Below are 16089 nucleotides of genomic sequence, written 5' to 3' on the forward strand. Positions count from 1 at the left end.
GCTTACTTTCTCCAAACTTCTTAGGTCAGCAATAGTGTCTGTCGAGAATATTACTTTAGTCCTTTAAACATTCATCTTTTCCAAATTTGTAGGGTATACTACTTTCCTAGTTAATTTCCACACGGGTTCCACTACCAATTGTTTTTGCAGGTGATACAGCCTTTTTTCCATTTACTTTAAAATTCCTGCTCAAGTGTTGTCATCTTACATTTTTTAATATATGGCTAGGGTCAAAACTAAAAAATATCCTCCTCAGTCCCGGTGTCCAGTCAGCTGGATATTTTTTAAAACATATAACACCCTTACTGCTATTTGAATTCTCCTTGTAGCCATATATAGATATTCCACAACTTCCCCTGTTAATGGGAAAAAAACCTTTCAACTTAATTTTGGTTCCAACAATTGCCACCCCTGCCAAAATCAACATGGCTACAGCAGAGAGGATGTTGAAGGGGGGTAAGTACATAAACATGCACATTAGACAATTATTATTATTTGAATTACAGTATTTATGTAGTTAAAATATCATTCTTAAGACCTCTAGCTACACTTTCATGTATTTTGAAATCCGAATTTTGTTGAAATTATCTGAAATATATACTCTGAAAATACCTGTTCAGCCAGCTGGACATCAGGTTTTAACTTGGTCCCATGATCATTACAGGCTTAAAGTCTGTTGTTACACATGATGTGGCATTCTGCTGGTTCTGCTGGTATGATATGCCATCTATATTTTACAATATCAATTGCTGCCTTATTTTAGACAACTGTACACTCAAATAATAAGATAAACAATTGACTTTTCATTGTAATGTGCATGCGAGACATAATCTTAGTTACAAACATTTTTCTTTTCCTTAGGCGTGTGCCACGAGAAACCACTTACGGAAGAGGGGATTTTACAAGCACTGGACAACAGTGATCTTGAAGATGCATCATCTGATGACAATGAAGATGAATGTTCAACCTATGTCATCAGACAGTGATATGGAAGGTTCAGATTCAAGCCCCCATTCAGAACCTGATGCTACTCCTTGTGAGGTAAATTATTTACTGTACTGATCAGTATATTGAACATATGAATAATTATGATGGAAGACTTTTGAGATTAATTAGGCATTCTACTTTCTTTATTTCAGAATCAGAATAAACCAATAAAAAATCCAGGGAACTAAAATGGAAAGCAGAAGATTTCAATCCCACTGCTAACTGCGCAGAGGATCTTGACTGGGAAGTAAATGGACGGGACTATTGGACACCTCGATTATTTTTATGAGTATTTTGATGATTTCTGGAACCTTGTAGCAGATCAGAGCAACAGGAGAGCCCTTCAGGACAACGTTTCCAAGCCTCTGAGAGCATAGCAGGAGAGTACAAAATGCTAGTAGGAGCTCACATCATTACTGGTGTCTTGAAGCTACCACGACTTAGACTGTATTATTGTCCAAACTTGAGGATTCCTGCTGCAGTACAAATTCCCAGGGATAGATTCTACAGACTAAGAAATTATTAACATTTTGTGGACAATCTTGTTGTTACAGATGAAGTGAGAAAAGAAAACAGACTCTGAAAAGTTCAGCCAGTTATTGATGTTAAGTGTCTTTGTCAAGATATTTATTCAACATGTTCGTATTGGAACAAATTCTAAAACTGTTTGTGTTAGTTTCGGCCATCATCGGAACTCAAGAAGGAAGAGGACCTCTACAATTCAGGACAATCACTTACACCAGGATGCTTCGCCTACCTTCACAAGGAGCTGATAATTCATTGCTGGAAATGGACTTAGCTGTCATCATGCCCTGCTAAATGTAGGCAACTTCCAACATGAGGGAGAGAGCGAACTGGACGACTTGCATTATGTGAGCAGAATCAATTACCCACAAGGAGATTGAGTTCCATCACAAATTTAGGTACACTTTTGTGATATTATTACTGTCCATCTATGTAGAAATAGTAGGTATCTCTTCATTGAAATAGATATTTTCATTAGATTAGTGCAATTATGCAATATTTTCACATTTTCCTCTATTGGTGTCATGGTGGTGTTGGTACAATGAGTGTGAATATAATTTGGATTATATTAGTGTAGTTTGCTCTAGAATGTCTTCCGAGATCATCTCTAATTTCCATGCACATACTTAATATTTAAAAGTAATGGACCTCTTGGATAAAATATAATTTAATTAAAATTGTACCGGTACTCCTCTACAGCTGAAACTCTGAACTCTGAATTAATTCAACCGTTTATCAGAAGATGTCACTGTGTTAATTTCGAATTGTTTTTGTTTACTAATTATCAAGAAGTGAGGACATTCTCTCACAGATGTCTCTACCAAAAACTATGATCATGCACCCTGGTGCGAAGTGAAGGAACCTTTCTTGAAGATATTTTGTATTCATAAGTTTGTTCTTTACTACATGTTGTTCTTTCATTAGTGGGTTGGCAATATTAATCTTTCTTTCCGCCAGTTTTGAATTTAGCCAATCATAAATTTCTGTAATTAATTTTTGACCAATCGGGTCTTTCTTCTCCAATTTTGAGGTGTAACCTTTAGTCAGCCAATAAAATGTAGTGGGTGTGGCTGTTTTATTCATGAAAGGTCTCGAATCTTCCACGAGGGTATAAAAACTGCTGAATTTCTTGTCTCTCGGCCACTTCAACAACATCTAGCTTAGTGAATGGAAGTATAGCAGGGGGCGGGTAGCGCCTCTTCCTTCGGGCAGCAGTTCTTCAACAAAGGTAATGGCCTTTTAATATCTTTATTTCTTGCTAGCTCAGCAGTCTAACCCTCGGGGAAGGTCCGAAACCATTTTAATGTAACCTAACTATCTAAAAATGTAACTTAGTGCCGGCTTATGTAAAATTTTCTTATTACTTCAACTGTAAATCGGGGATAGAGTGTGCTTTACCCTCTCGAGATCCCCTTCGTTTTTGATTTGAGGTGACTACGTTTTCATAACCGATTTTCTACTTTTAATGTATTAAAATTTTCATATACGAGTCACCTCCCTAGCTTGGGAATAGCCCCTGTGTCATAGGCCTAGTGCCCCTTAGGTTATATAAGGTTTCATGTAGGAGCGCAAGCAACGCCTCCATTCATCTTGGTATTTTGGGCCATTTAATTAACCTATTATTTTTCTTTTAAGGCCCTATAGGCTGGGTACGAGATACCCCTGTTTAATTCTTGTAAGTTGCGCCTCGATGGCAAGCGATGGTAAAGCATAGTATTGCCTTTAATAGGCTTGAAGGATTGAGAGCGGGTCAGCTCTTTATGGTGTTTTGAAAGGTGCCTCTAGAAGGTTTGACATTACTAGGTGGGCGCAAGTGCTCCATGTAATTAGGGGTTTTCTGCCCTTTGGTAATTTGTGGTTGTGAGCTGAGAGCTCAGGAATTATAAACTTGGGGCTCGAAGCCCAGATCTTGTAATGATCTCCTAAAACTTGTGATTTCGTTGTACCTGATTTTGGCTTGTTGTTGACTTGTTACTTGTTGAATTTTGAAAGTCTATTTGAAAATATAATTCATCTTTCGGACTTGTAGTTAGACCCATTCCAGCCCGCACCTTCTTTCACCTCTGCCCTCCGCGGATAACTCCGTAACAAAAATAATTCTAGATTCATGAAGTCTTCGGGGTTGAATTTGTGTTGTGTCTTATAAATTTCAGTGTGCATTTCATCTCATGCATTCCTATGGATTTATGCAGGACAGTGTCATCGAATTCAGAGTTAAATTCAGATTTATGGTGGAATTAAAATTCACCACTAATAATAATAATAATAATAATAAATTTTGAGACTGGGTTAAACAAAATATTAACGGTCATGAGTGATAAATAATATTTGCTCTTCTTGTAAGATATTTAATGTGTGCTCTGTTAATGAATTATGAGCCTGGAATACGGCGATCCTGTGGGATTAATTTGTGGATTATTTTTGAGAAGCATGTATCTTGGGTTGCCATGTGTTCTGTGAATTTTCAGCATGTGTTATGTGATAATTATGAAATTTAGGGTTAATAATAATTTATCGGAACTCATTGAACACATGTTTGGTGACATTTAAGTCTAACTCTACTGATTGTCGACCAGTTCTTCTGATTATAAAACTGTTGAATTTCTACCGATCGACATTGTAATACTCCTATTTTCTTTAAAGTGACTGCCATTATTCGATCACATGTCACTTACTGTCAAACGTGATAACTTACCGGATAAAGTCATCTGACTAATCCATTGATAGGGTATTATGATGAAAATCACAATGCAAAATTATATTCTAGAATTTGTCTGTAAATAGTATAAATAAAATATGTGTGCCATATGTGTGAATATGGAATGGATGATTTAGTTAGAATATTTTTCTCTTGTAATTTATTGAAATTTGGTTTTGACCTGACCGCGTGTTCACCATGGTGGGCTCAAGTTATACTGATGTTGTTTGTGCTAATTTATCTTGTGGAAATGATTGTGTTTAGTGAAATTTATAGCATATTTAAGTATAATATTATATAATTTATTCTTACTGTATATATAATTATAATCCACTACAGAATTTTGAAACACACGGTAACTTCTAGAAAGGCACTAGATGATGGCAGAATATTCTGTACATTATAATCTATGTATTAGGCACTCTAGAATTTTTGAGAAGGTACTTTTTGTAATTTTTAGCTTTCTAGAAGCCTGGCCAGGCACGTATATAAGGAGATGGTCTTGATGGTAACGAGTTATTGTTCAGTAGAGTTATGGTGTAACAAGAATATACTTGTGACCTCGGGCTGACATGCAGTGGTTGCAGTCTCCATATTGAAGTGATCGGCAGTTGTCTAGAATGGCAGCTTTGTTGATGTTCTTGGAGCGAAGTGTTTTGTTTGTGATACTGTGATTAAGGTTGTGTGTGTGTTAATTTGTAAATAGATGTAAATAAATAACTGTACCATCTGACAGCATTTCGTGTGCGTCTTTGTGAATACGTATATAACATTAATTTACAGGTATTTATATTAACTGAACTCATATACATATGTATAGTATGCGAACCTTTTCTTGAGCCCTGAGCTCCATAGTGCTGAATGGGAACTTGGGCTCACAAGAAAAGATTCGCGTACTATACAGCATTGATATTTAGAAATTTCATGATCCGTATTGAAGTGGGATTACAATAATTGAAATTAATTAATAGGTGCCCTCCTATTCAATACAGAAACATTTATTAATGCGAATCAATCAGATGTCGTTCATATAAGGTACTAGTTTCGGCACTAAACTTGTGCCATCATCAGCCACCGAGTCAAATCAAGCAAACACAATAACTAGAAACAACTTTAAAACTCACTGTAACACCTACATAGATTAATATTAAATAAAATATGTATATGATAATATTGTACTTCAGTATAAAATCCTTTTAAAATGACGATGACACCGTTGTTTTGTACACATGGAGGTTTATCTAGCTTGTATAGGTCTTTGATCTTGTTGAAATTACGCTGCAGAGTTAAAAGTCATATGAAGTTAACGTTTTGTTAGATCCAAGCAAACACAACATCTACAAACAACTTTAAAACACACTGTAACACCTAAATAGATTAATTTTAAATAAAATATGGTACATGATAAGTTGCACTTCAGTATAAAATCCTTTTAAAATCATGATGACACCGTTTTTCTGTACATATATTGGTTTGTCCAGCTTGTATATGTCTTTAGTTCTTTGATCTTGTTGAAATTATGATGCAGAGTTTAAAGTCATATGAAGTTAACACTTCGTTGGATCTGTGGTTTGGTTCTGAAAATAAACGTGCATATGATGAACTTGGAGAAGAAATTCAAAGCCGAATTAGGCAAAAATAGAAAGGAAAGAAGAAAGAAGAACGGAAAACTAAAAAGAAAATCTAGAAATGACGAGAAACGACTAGAAACGAACTCACCTTGAGCAGCCTGTTTGATCGGCGGACGGAGCTGAACTGATGGATGGAATCACGAGGTTAAAGGCTGAGGCGGAGGGGAGGGGCAGAGGCGGAGCCACGGGCAGAGAGCTAAGGTGATGCGGAGGGATGTGGTATTGGGGGTAACTGATGAGGATATATATTACGTATGGTTTTAAATATCCAATTGTTAATAGGCGGTCTAATATTTTTTAACCATTTAATTAAGAGATCACTAAGAATATTAAATTTCTTGGAAATTTCATTTAAATTATAGTTAGGGTTGAAATATTGATCGCAATGAATGAAACAATTTTCGACAATATTCATAATTGGTCCTTTGTTTGCTGTTTGAAGTATCTCGAAGTCATGTTCTATGTCAGTTAACTTATGAATAGCATCGTGAATGTGTTGACTTATAGCAGAAAACTTGTTATATCTTACTGCATTGACGTGCTCTGAATATCTGGTAGTGAAGCTGCGTCCTGTTTGTCCTACGTAAGAGGCGCTGCAGTCATTACACTTGAATCTATAGATTCCGGATTTAGAAAATCTGTTAGAGGTATTGACAGATGCTGAATTGTACATAATTTCTGAAGTTCTGTTATTAGTTCTGAAGAAAATGTTTACATTATGTTTTCGAAAGATATTAGTGATTTGATGGACATCGGTCATTGAATGTAAAAGTAGATGAAATGGTAGTTTTAGGTTTTTCTTTTGTGAGAGTAGTCTTAGGCCGGTGTCTGAATTTATTGATTATCTGTTCTATAAATGATCTGTTGTAACCGTTAAATTTGGCGATAGCCCTTATAGTGTCGAGTTCGTTGTTGAGGTCTTTCTTAGTCATAGGTATCGTGAATGCACGAAGAACCATGCTATTGTACGCTGCACGTTTGTGTGTTTGGGGCCGTATGGAATCTTGGCGAATAGTATTGGCAGTTTGTGTTGGTTTTCTGAAGATTCTGTATGAAAGAGCAAAAGGGTTTCTGAGAATAGTTAAATCCAGAAAATTAATTACTCATTTGGGCCAGGTATGTTCATGATACATTTGTTATAATGATTGAAGAAATCAAGAACGTGACCTCTACCCTGCAAGAACTTAACAACATCGACTCCCACATTGAATTTACGCTTGAGTCCGAAAATAATAAGGTAATTAATTTTCTGGATTTAACTATTCTCAGAAACCCTTTTGCTCTATCATATAGAATCTTCAGAAAACCAACAGAAACTGCCAATACTATTCGCCAAGATTCCATACACCTCCAAACAACAAACGTGCAGCGTACAATAGTATGGTTCATCATGCATTCACGATACCTATCACTAAGAAAGACCTCAACAACGAACTCAACACTATAAGGGCAATCGCCAAATTTAACGGTTACAACAGATCATTTATGGAACAGATAATCAATAAATTCAGACACCGGCCTAAGATTAATCTCACAAAAGGAAAACATAAAACTACCATTACATCTACTTTTACATTCAATGACGATGTCCATCAAATCACTAATATCTTTCGAAAAAAAAAAAAAAAAGTGAACATTTTCTTCAGAACTAATAACAGAACTTCAGAAATTATACACAATTCAGCATCTGTCAATACCTCTAACAGATTTTCTAAATCCGGAATCTATAGATTCAAGTGTAATGACTGCAGCGCCTCTTACGTAGGACAAACAGGGCGCAGCTTCACTACCAGATATTCAGAGCACGTCAACGCAGTAAGATATAACAAGTTCTCTGCTATAGGCCAACACATTCGCGACGCTAATCATAAGTTCACTGACAGAACATGACTTTGAGATCCTTCAAATAGCTAACAAAGGGCCAATTATGAATACTGGCAAAAATTGTTTCATTCATTGGGATCAATATTTCAACCCTAACTATAATTTAAATTAAATTTCCCAGAAATTTAATATTCTTTTTGATCTCTTAATTAAACGGTTAAATAATATTAGATCGCCTATTACCAACTCTATATGTAAAACCATACGTAATATATATCCTCATCAGTTGCCCCAATACCACATCCTTCCGCTCCACCTTAGCTCTCTGCTTGTGGCTCCGCCTCTGCACCATCCCTGCCCCTCCCCCGCCTCGGCCCTTAACCTCATGATTCCATCCATCAGTCCAGCTCCGTCCTCCGATCAAACAGGCTGCTCAAGGCGAGTTCGTTTCTCGACATTTCTAGATTTTTCTATTTAGTTTTCCGTTCTTCATTTTAGTCTTTCCTTTCTATCTTTTGCCTAATTCGGCTTTGAATTTCTTCTCCAGGTTCCAAAAACACCATATTGAAGTGAGAATTAATTCTTTGGGTCGAACGAAGTTCATCATATGCACGTTTATTTTCGAAACCAAACCACAGATCAAACAAAGTGTTAACTTCATATGACTTTAAACTCTGCAGCGTAATTTCAACAAGATCAAAAACATATACAAGCTAGATAAACCACCATATGTACAAAACAACGGTGTCAACGTCATTTTAAAAGGATTTTATACTGAAGTACAATATTATCATATACATATTTTATTTAATATTAATCTATGTAGGTGTTACAGTGTGTTTTAAATTCGTTTCTAGTTACTGTGTTTGCTTGATTTGACTCGGTGGCCGATGATGGCACAAGTTTAGTGCCGAAACTAGTACCTTATGTGAACGACATGTGATCGATTCACATTAATAAATGTTTGTGTATTGAATTAGAGGACCCCTATTAATTAATTTAAATTAATGTACTATACAGCACGTTTCATGACATAACCTCCCACACAATACGATCATTCAACTATGTAAATAATAATAATAATAATAATAATAATAATAATAATAATAATAATAATAATAATAATAATTCGAACTCTATATTTGTATTATTTACCCACAGGTGAGAAAATACTGTTTTTAAGTTATATCTGTATATCACACTTGCATCAATATCCCCTCTATAACTTGAAACAATACAATTTCCACATTTCGTCACACTCGTCGACTTTGCCTTGGACGTAGATTGTATCTTCTTTCTTCCTTCCTTCCTTGTTGTCGCTGGATGTGTTCTCCTTCTCTTGACCAGCTCATGCCGTGTCAGGTGTCTAGTGTTGGCTACTGAATGCACGATTAGAAACAGTGTATCAATTCATTCAAGTGTCCGAGTGAATCGATTCACAGGAACGGCGAGCTCACGGCTCACTAGCAGGAATCTGGACGTTGGCGGGCAGCCAAGCTTGCGCTGCAGCGAGACAGTGAATCATGGCACACCGAAAGTATCGTGGGCGCAAGCATGGCTCAGTGAGACACAAGATACACATGGCTCCTTATCGGCACAATGGACATTGGCGGAGAGCCGAGCTTCCGCTGCAGCGAGACATACAGTGAATCATGGCACACCGAAGGAATTGTGGGCGCAAGCACGGTTCAGTGAGACACAAGATACACACGGCTCCTTATCGGCACACTGGACACTGGCGGAGAGCCAAGCTTCCGCTGCAGCGAGACATACAGTGAACCATGGCACACCGAAAGAATCGTAGGCTCAAGCACGGCTCAGTGAGACACAAGGTACACACGGCTCCTTATCGGCACACTGGACACTGGTGGGGAGCTGAACTTCCTCTGAAGCAATACATACAGAGCCATGGTACACTGAAAGAATCGTATGCTATAATGGACTCTCGAGCTCAGCTGATTTGAAAATAGTAACCATTGCATTCACTGTCCTCTTCTAACAGGGAGGTTTAAATAACAGATGGATTTATTTGCAGTATTAAAACGGTAGTCAAAACATAATTCTGAAGTAGCCAGTAAGTAGGTAGGCTATTAGGTTATACTATTTATTAGTTTAATGAATCTTAGTATTATAACTTAGTTGACATTTTACAATTAACTCGACTTTAGCCTGCCCTATAACTATGAGTCATGCTCATGACCACTCAAAAGTACCTGTTTTATATTGGGAAGAACGGCTCAGTATTCTCTCAGTTCGTATGTCACATCGTTATACAAGACTTCAATCATATGTGGACAGTAAGTGAGCTGGCTGATGCAATAACTTAACCAACAGTATGTTGAATCAAAAAACCAGTGGGCTACTGTATATCTCGGGTAGCCTATACAAAATATGACGATTTAAAAAAATTCCTCTGCTGATAGAAAAATACGTATTTTCAAAAATGACTGAGCAAGTTGGACGTGCAGTTAGTATCGCGTAGCTATGCGCTTGCATTCAGGGGATGGTGGGTTTGAATCCCACCGTCGGCAGCCGTTAAGATAGTTTTCTGTGGTTTCCCCATTTTCACACCAGGAAATGCTGGGACTGTACCTTAATTAAGGCCATGGCTGCTACCTTCCTAATCCCAGACCTTTCCCATCCTGCGTCGCCGGAAACCTTTGATGTATTAGAGTGACTAGCACTTTTTTCTAAGAAAGCAGTTCATAGTATGAAGACCAGACGGCAGCAGCGAGCACTGAATGCTGTTGCTGCTATCTTACCAGTACACACTACACAGATGCAGTAGGAGCGGCGAATCTTATGTGCCGTAAATCGGATCACTGTATCGATTCCGTAGCGTGAACGGAATCAAATGAATTGATTCAGTAAAAGGAATCGAATGTCCCATCACTACAGGGGTCGGCGTTGCCTCGCCGCCAGCCTCTTCCTCGATGATAGTCAATACACTCTCTTCATGTCCAGACTGTGCTGTGTCATTCATTACTAGTCTCTCCTCCAGGCTTACTCTGTATGTGCAGTGGTTGGATGACTTGCCTCAACTCCGATGCGCGGACCTTGACAGGAGGGTTGGTCTTTAGTAAGTAGACCCCATGGCCCAGCTGTTTATCCACCTCGATGGGACCAACCCACTTAGGTGTGAGATCTGCGTGAAACCCTCCAATCTTATTACTGCCTGGGTGGTTAGGTCGCAGTACTTGTTGGCCTGGTAGGAAGATCTGCATCTCTTCGACATCTTGAGCCTTGGCCTGGCTAAGGGATCTCTTCTCAGCCAAAGCTTGCTTCTCCTTGATTTTCTGCTGCTGTTGCTGCCACTCTGCCAGGGAAACAGTTACATCATCTTGACCCGAAGTGGGTGGTGGACGAATCTCCCAATCCCCAGTGCCGTATAGCTGTCGACCAAGAAACAGCTCCGCTGGGAAATAGCCAGTGACACAGCTGATGCGTCGTCGCAGGGACTTCTCGAGGATGTTCGTCGTGCTGTCTGGGAATCACCACTACTGCAGGCGTGTCGGAGAGGGTGCGACCCACACGTCAAAAGTCCTCCGTCAACCCATAAGTTCCTGTAGCACATCTTGAATTCCCCCGGGACGAGTCGACTATCGGTGTTCTGTCTCCTAATCCACTGCGTCATAGTCCTACAGGGCTTGTTTTGTTCCTGTCACTGTTTGATCACTCCCAGATCAAGTTCCTTCTTGATGGTCATAAGGACAGGCTCCTTAGGCTCACTCTGGTGTTTTTGTGGGAACTCCCTCTGGACAATGGTGCTCCTAGCTTCAGGTTCCATCGCCAGGTGCCTAAATAAGCTGTCTGCTTCTATGTTCATCGGTCCAGGGATGTGTCACACGTTGAAATTAAATTCTGCGATTAACAGAGCTCATCGCATCAATTTAGATTTTGAGCCAGAGACAGAGTTCAACCATTTGAGAGTGGCACTATCGGTGTAAAGCTGGAACTTCCTTCCCTCCAAGTAGCCTCTGAATTTGCCCATAGCCCACACCACGGCGAAAGCTTATTTCTCGGCAGTGCAGTAGCGCTGTTAGGTGGGAGATAGCTTCCTGCTGGCGTACTCTATGATGTCTCGTCCGCCGTCAGCCCTCTCCTGGAATAACACTGCTCCTAAGCCGGAGTCGCTGGCATCCGTCTGCAGGCATATCTTCCATTGACGGTCGGGATGGGCTAGACCAAGAGCGTTGCATATCGCAGCTTTAATGCCTTGGAATGCTGCCTCTTCTTTGCTGGTCCATCGGAACGGCTGGTTGTTTTAGAGTAGATTGGTGAGTGATATTGCCTTCTCTTCAAAGTGTGGCACGAAGCTTCTATACCATCCACACAAGCCAAGGAACTGACGTACTTGTCGCTTGGTCCGCGGGTGTTCAGCTTCTTCGATAGCTCGATTCTTCTCCGGTTGCCTTTCTAAGCCTTCAGAGGTTAGGTCATGGCCAAGATATTCTATGCAGGACTGGGCAAAGTGGCACTTCTCCAGTTGGCAAGTTAGTCTATGAATCTTCAGTCATTCCAGCACTTTCCTCAGATGTACAAGGTGTTCTTGAAAATTCTTGCTGTGAATTAAAATGTCGTCGAGATACACTTCGCAAAAAATCTCCAACAGACCCCGATAATACCTTATCCATCAGTCGCATGAAGGTGGCAGGAGCATTCTTCAATCCAAAGGGCATTACTGCAAACTGGTACAATCCTCTCGGTGTCATGAAAGCGGTCAGTGGTCTAGAACATTCCTTGACCTCCACTTGCCAGTATCCAGATTTGAGATCCAGCGTGCTGAAAATCCTAGACCCGCTTACTTGATTTAGCAAGCCTTTCAGGTCAGGCATGGGGAAGGCATCACTAACGGTCTTCTCGTTCAACCTGCGGAAGTCCACACACAGTCGATACTCACTATTCTTCTTCTTCTTCTTCTTCTTCTTCTTCAGTAGGACGACAGGTGAAGCCCAACAGGATGTAGACGGTTCGATGAGGCCTTGCTCTTCCATCTCTTGAATCTTCTGGATGACGTTGCACTTATCCGGGTTGATTGGATATGGACGTTGCTTGATGGGTGAGGTAGCGTTGCATTCAATGGTGTGCATTACCGTGGTAGTCTGTCCTATTTTATTGGTGATGACTTCCAGAAAGTCCTTCAAGGTGTGTCTCAGCTTCTCTTCTTCACTCAGTCGAAGATGTGTTAACTGGATATCTCCCAGGTTTACGTCAACTTCCATAGCCTTGCGAGTCGGAAGATTTCCATTGTGCCAGGCGACCCTCAGAAGTCTGTCTTTTCCCAAAAGGACTTCATGAACTGCATAGTCTAGGATCACCTTGTATTCCGCCAGAAAGTTATGACCTAATATGATGTCAGGTATCAGGTTCTGAATCACTGCAACATCAATTACAATAAGCATGTTCATACATTTAGCACTTAGGTTAGTCTGTCCCTGGATGGAATAGGTTACCCCGTCCGCTGCTCCCACTACCCTTCTGAGGTGGTGAGACTTCATAGGCGGTAGTAATCTGGCAACAGTCACGTTGACAAATGAATGGCTTGCTTGGCTGTTGAGTACAGCTGAAAAATACTCATTCCCAATTCTTAAGATGATAGCTGGGGTTGGCCTATTCTACTCACTATCTGACCAATCCCTCTCCTACTTGACCAGGGTTGCTTATCTGTCAGGTCTTGAGGTGCATTCCTGTTCCTGGTCCCATCCCCCCCTCAATCCAGAATGGGCCGGACCTAGTTTTCCGATGTCAAGGCTGGGCACTTGTTCTTCAGGTGTCCCGCTCTTCCACACTGGTACCACTTCCTAACTGCGCTGGTCTCTTCCGTAGCTTTGCTCGTGTTCCTCCTCCAGCTGGACGATGATTCTGTGTAGAATATCAAAGGATCTGGGTTGTGATACTTTCGCTAGGGGTCGAATCTTGTCGTGGAGTAGCTCTATGATATCTGGTAATATCTCGTTTTCGCTTTCTTCGGGATGCAGACACTTGAAGAGTAGGTATTTCTGTAGGACAAAGGCACTAGCTCTCATGCCAGAGGGTTGTGCCTCAGTCAGCAGCTTCCTTTCCACGGAGCTCTTCACCCCTTCGGAATTAAACAAAGCGAGGAATTCCCTCTTGAAGTTCATGTTCCACCAAGTAGCGGCTTGCCCCTTTAATCGCGGTGTGATGAGTTGCACAAAGATGTCCTTCGGTAAATTAGTCCTTCCTAACAGGCTGACCGATCTCTCGATGAAGCTAGTAGAGTTCTCTTCCAGTTGCCCATGGAATTCCGGAAGGCTCTTTATAATCACCTTCGGGTCTAGGTGTCCTGTAGTGCCGGTTAGATTTGAGGGGATTGGAGGGGTGGCGGTACGTCCTGTTTGAGTTGATCTATTTTCTACTGCGTGAAGGATGCTTTCCCTTATATTCTCTATCCTTTCTTCAACAGCAGAACTACGGCTCCCAAAATTTCCCTGGACGGCATTTAAACTAGCTTTCAAAATTTCTCTCAACGGTAGAGATTCTCCCCTCAACCAGCTGCTTTATGCCGTACATTGGATTTCCATCTCCTCCTTGAGGTTCAAGATATCCCCTTCCAGCTGGCTTACTCTACCATCAATCTGTCAGCCTGTCCCAGTTTTGACCTGATGTCCAATATCTGCTGCGTTAATCGATTGGCAAAGTCGCTAATTTGCGATGAAATTTAGTCATTGACAGTTGAAATTTTCGATTCTAGGCCCTGTTCAACTTTGTAAACCTGCGTATACACTTGTGATATTTGTCCGGTTAAAACAGAGTTAGCTTGAGAAATAAAGTCTGAAATTTTGCCTGAAAGTTTGTCATTTAAGTCTGAAATTTTTCCTGTTAGGACAGAATTGACAACTGAAATTTTATTATTTAGTGCCTGCATCATAGTCATTAGGTTAGAACACATTTTGGATATATTTACCTCTTCTTCCATCTCCGTATCTTCGTCGAATTCGATGAAAAACTTTTCGGGATCTTCTCCTTTTTCCACGAGATCTTCCCGTAGCCGCTTCCTGTTCGTCGGGAGATTCCTCTTGGTAAGTTTGTCTTTGAACAGTTTCAGAGACATATTATCTAGTATGACTTGCATTTTGATCTACTACACTCGTATTCACTCATAAATTTTTACATCCTGTCCCACGGTCGGCAGTTAACGTATCCACAAAGACACACATGAAATGCTGTATGCTGTCAGTTGGTACAGTTATTTATTCACATCTATTTACAAATTAACACACACATAACCTTAATCACAGTATCGCAAACAAAATACTTCGCTCCGAGAACATCAACAAAGCCGCCATTCTAGACAACTGCCGATCACTTCAACGTGTAGAATGCAACCACTGCATGTCAACAAGAGGTCCCAAGTATATTCTTGCTACACCATAACTCTATTGAACAATAACCCGTCGTTAAAATCAAGACCATCTCCTTATATACGTGCCTGGCCAAGATTCTAGAAAGCTACATTACAAAAAATACCTTCTCGAAAATTCTAGATTGCCTAATACAATGATTATAATGTACAGAATATTCTACCATCATCTAGTGCCTTTCTGGAAGTTACAGTGTGTCTCAAAAGTCCATAGCGGATTATAAATTATATATAGAGGTAATAATAAATTATGTGATATTAACCCCTCAGCGCGACCTCTATACATTGTATAGACCCTCTTTTCTTCTGTAGCGCCGACCTCTATACGTGGTACAGACCCATACATGGTTTCGCATTTACGGCTATAGCGCGAAGAGTTTTGGAGTTATGGATTTGCAGATTGTTTTGTTTCCAAGAAGAAATGTTGGGGTTTATCAGTGTTGTAAAATAAGAATGCAGATCGTTAAAATGTAGTTGTTTTTGCAAGGGGAAATATTTGTAAAGTAAGTCTGAGCACTAGTAATCTCTGCTTTTTTAAATCCTGTTTGCTTCATTCTTTCTCATGTAATAAAATAAAGAAATGATCTGAGAAGTTTGTCTTTTCGCGTGATGTTCTTCGCTCTATTTATACATTGAGAGTGTGAATTACTTATTATATTGTCTTTATTTCTCGGCTTGTAATATTTTTGTAACTCTCCACGAGCGCTCTGTCTAGGCATCAGTTAGTGCTGCTTTCTGTCATACGATACGAGAACCAGTTGTTCATGGTATATATCTCGCAGTGGCGTATCCTGGAATCTCCACTGAGGCATGCAACTAGTAACCATGCAGTTAACACAATGTATTAAGTAAATTTCAATTCTACTCACCCTAATTACATGTAGGTGAACTCGAGCCAAACAGTTTTACTGTAAGTTTCTGGATTGAACGTGCGTACACAATTCTTGTTTTCTCTTTTTAAATTTACGAGGGTCCGCCTCTGTGGTGTAGTAGTTAATGTAATTAGCTGCCACCCCCGGAGACCCGGGTTCGCTTCCCGGCTC

The 16089-nt window shown here is 39.9% G+C and overlaps 2 protein-coding genes across 2 annotated transcripts in view; one reads left to right on the top strand and one right to left on the bottom strand.

Moving 5' to 3' along the window:
• The window catches only part of Ipo9 (Importin 9), an 839375-nt gene extending 838479 nt beyond the window's left edge, over positions 1-896 (top strand). The window contains exon 21 of the mRNA XM_067141231.2: positions 862-896. The gene's annotated coding sequence lies outside the window, so the exon portion shown is untranslated. The remainder of the gene's footprint in view (positions 1-861) is intronic.
• Zyx (lipoma-preferred partner zyxin) overlaps positions 1-16089 on the bottom strand; it is a 242056-nt gene that overhangs the window by 121208 nt on the left and 104759 nt on the right. The window lies entirely within an intron of this gene.

The sequence above is a fragment of the Anabrus simplex genome, chromosome 2, assembly GCF_040414725.1.
Source record: "Anabrus simplex isolate iqAnaSimp1 chromosome 2, ASM4041472v1, whole genome shotgun sequence".
Taxonomy (NCBI): Eukaryota; Metazoa; Arthropoda; class Insecta; order Orthoptera; family Tettigoniidae; genus Anabrus; species Anabrus simplex.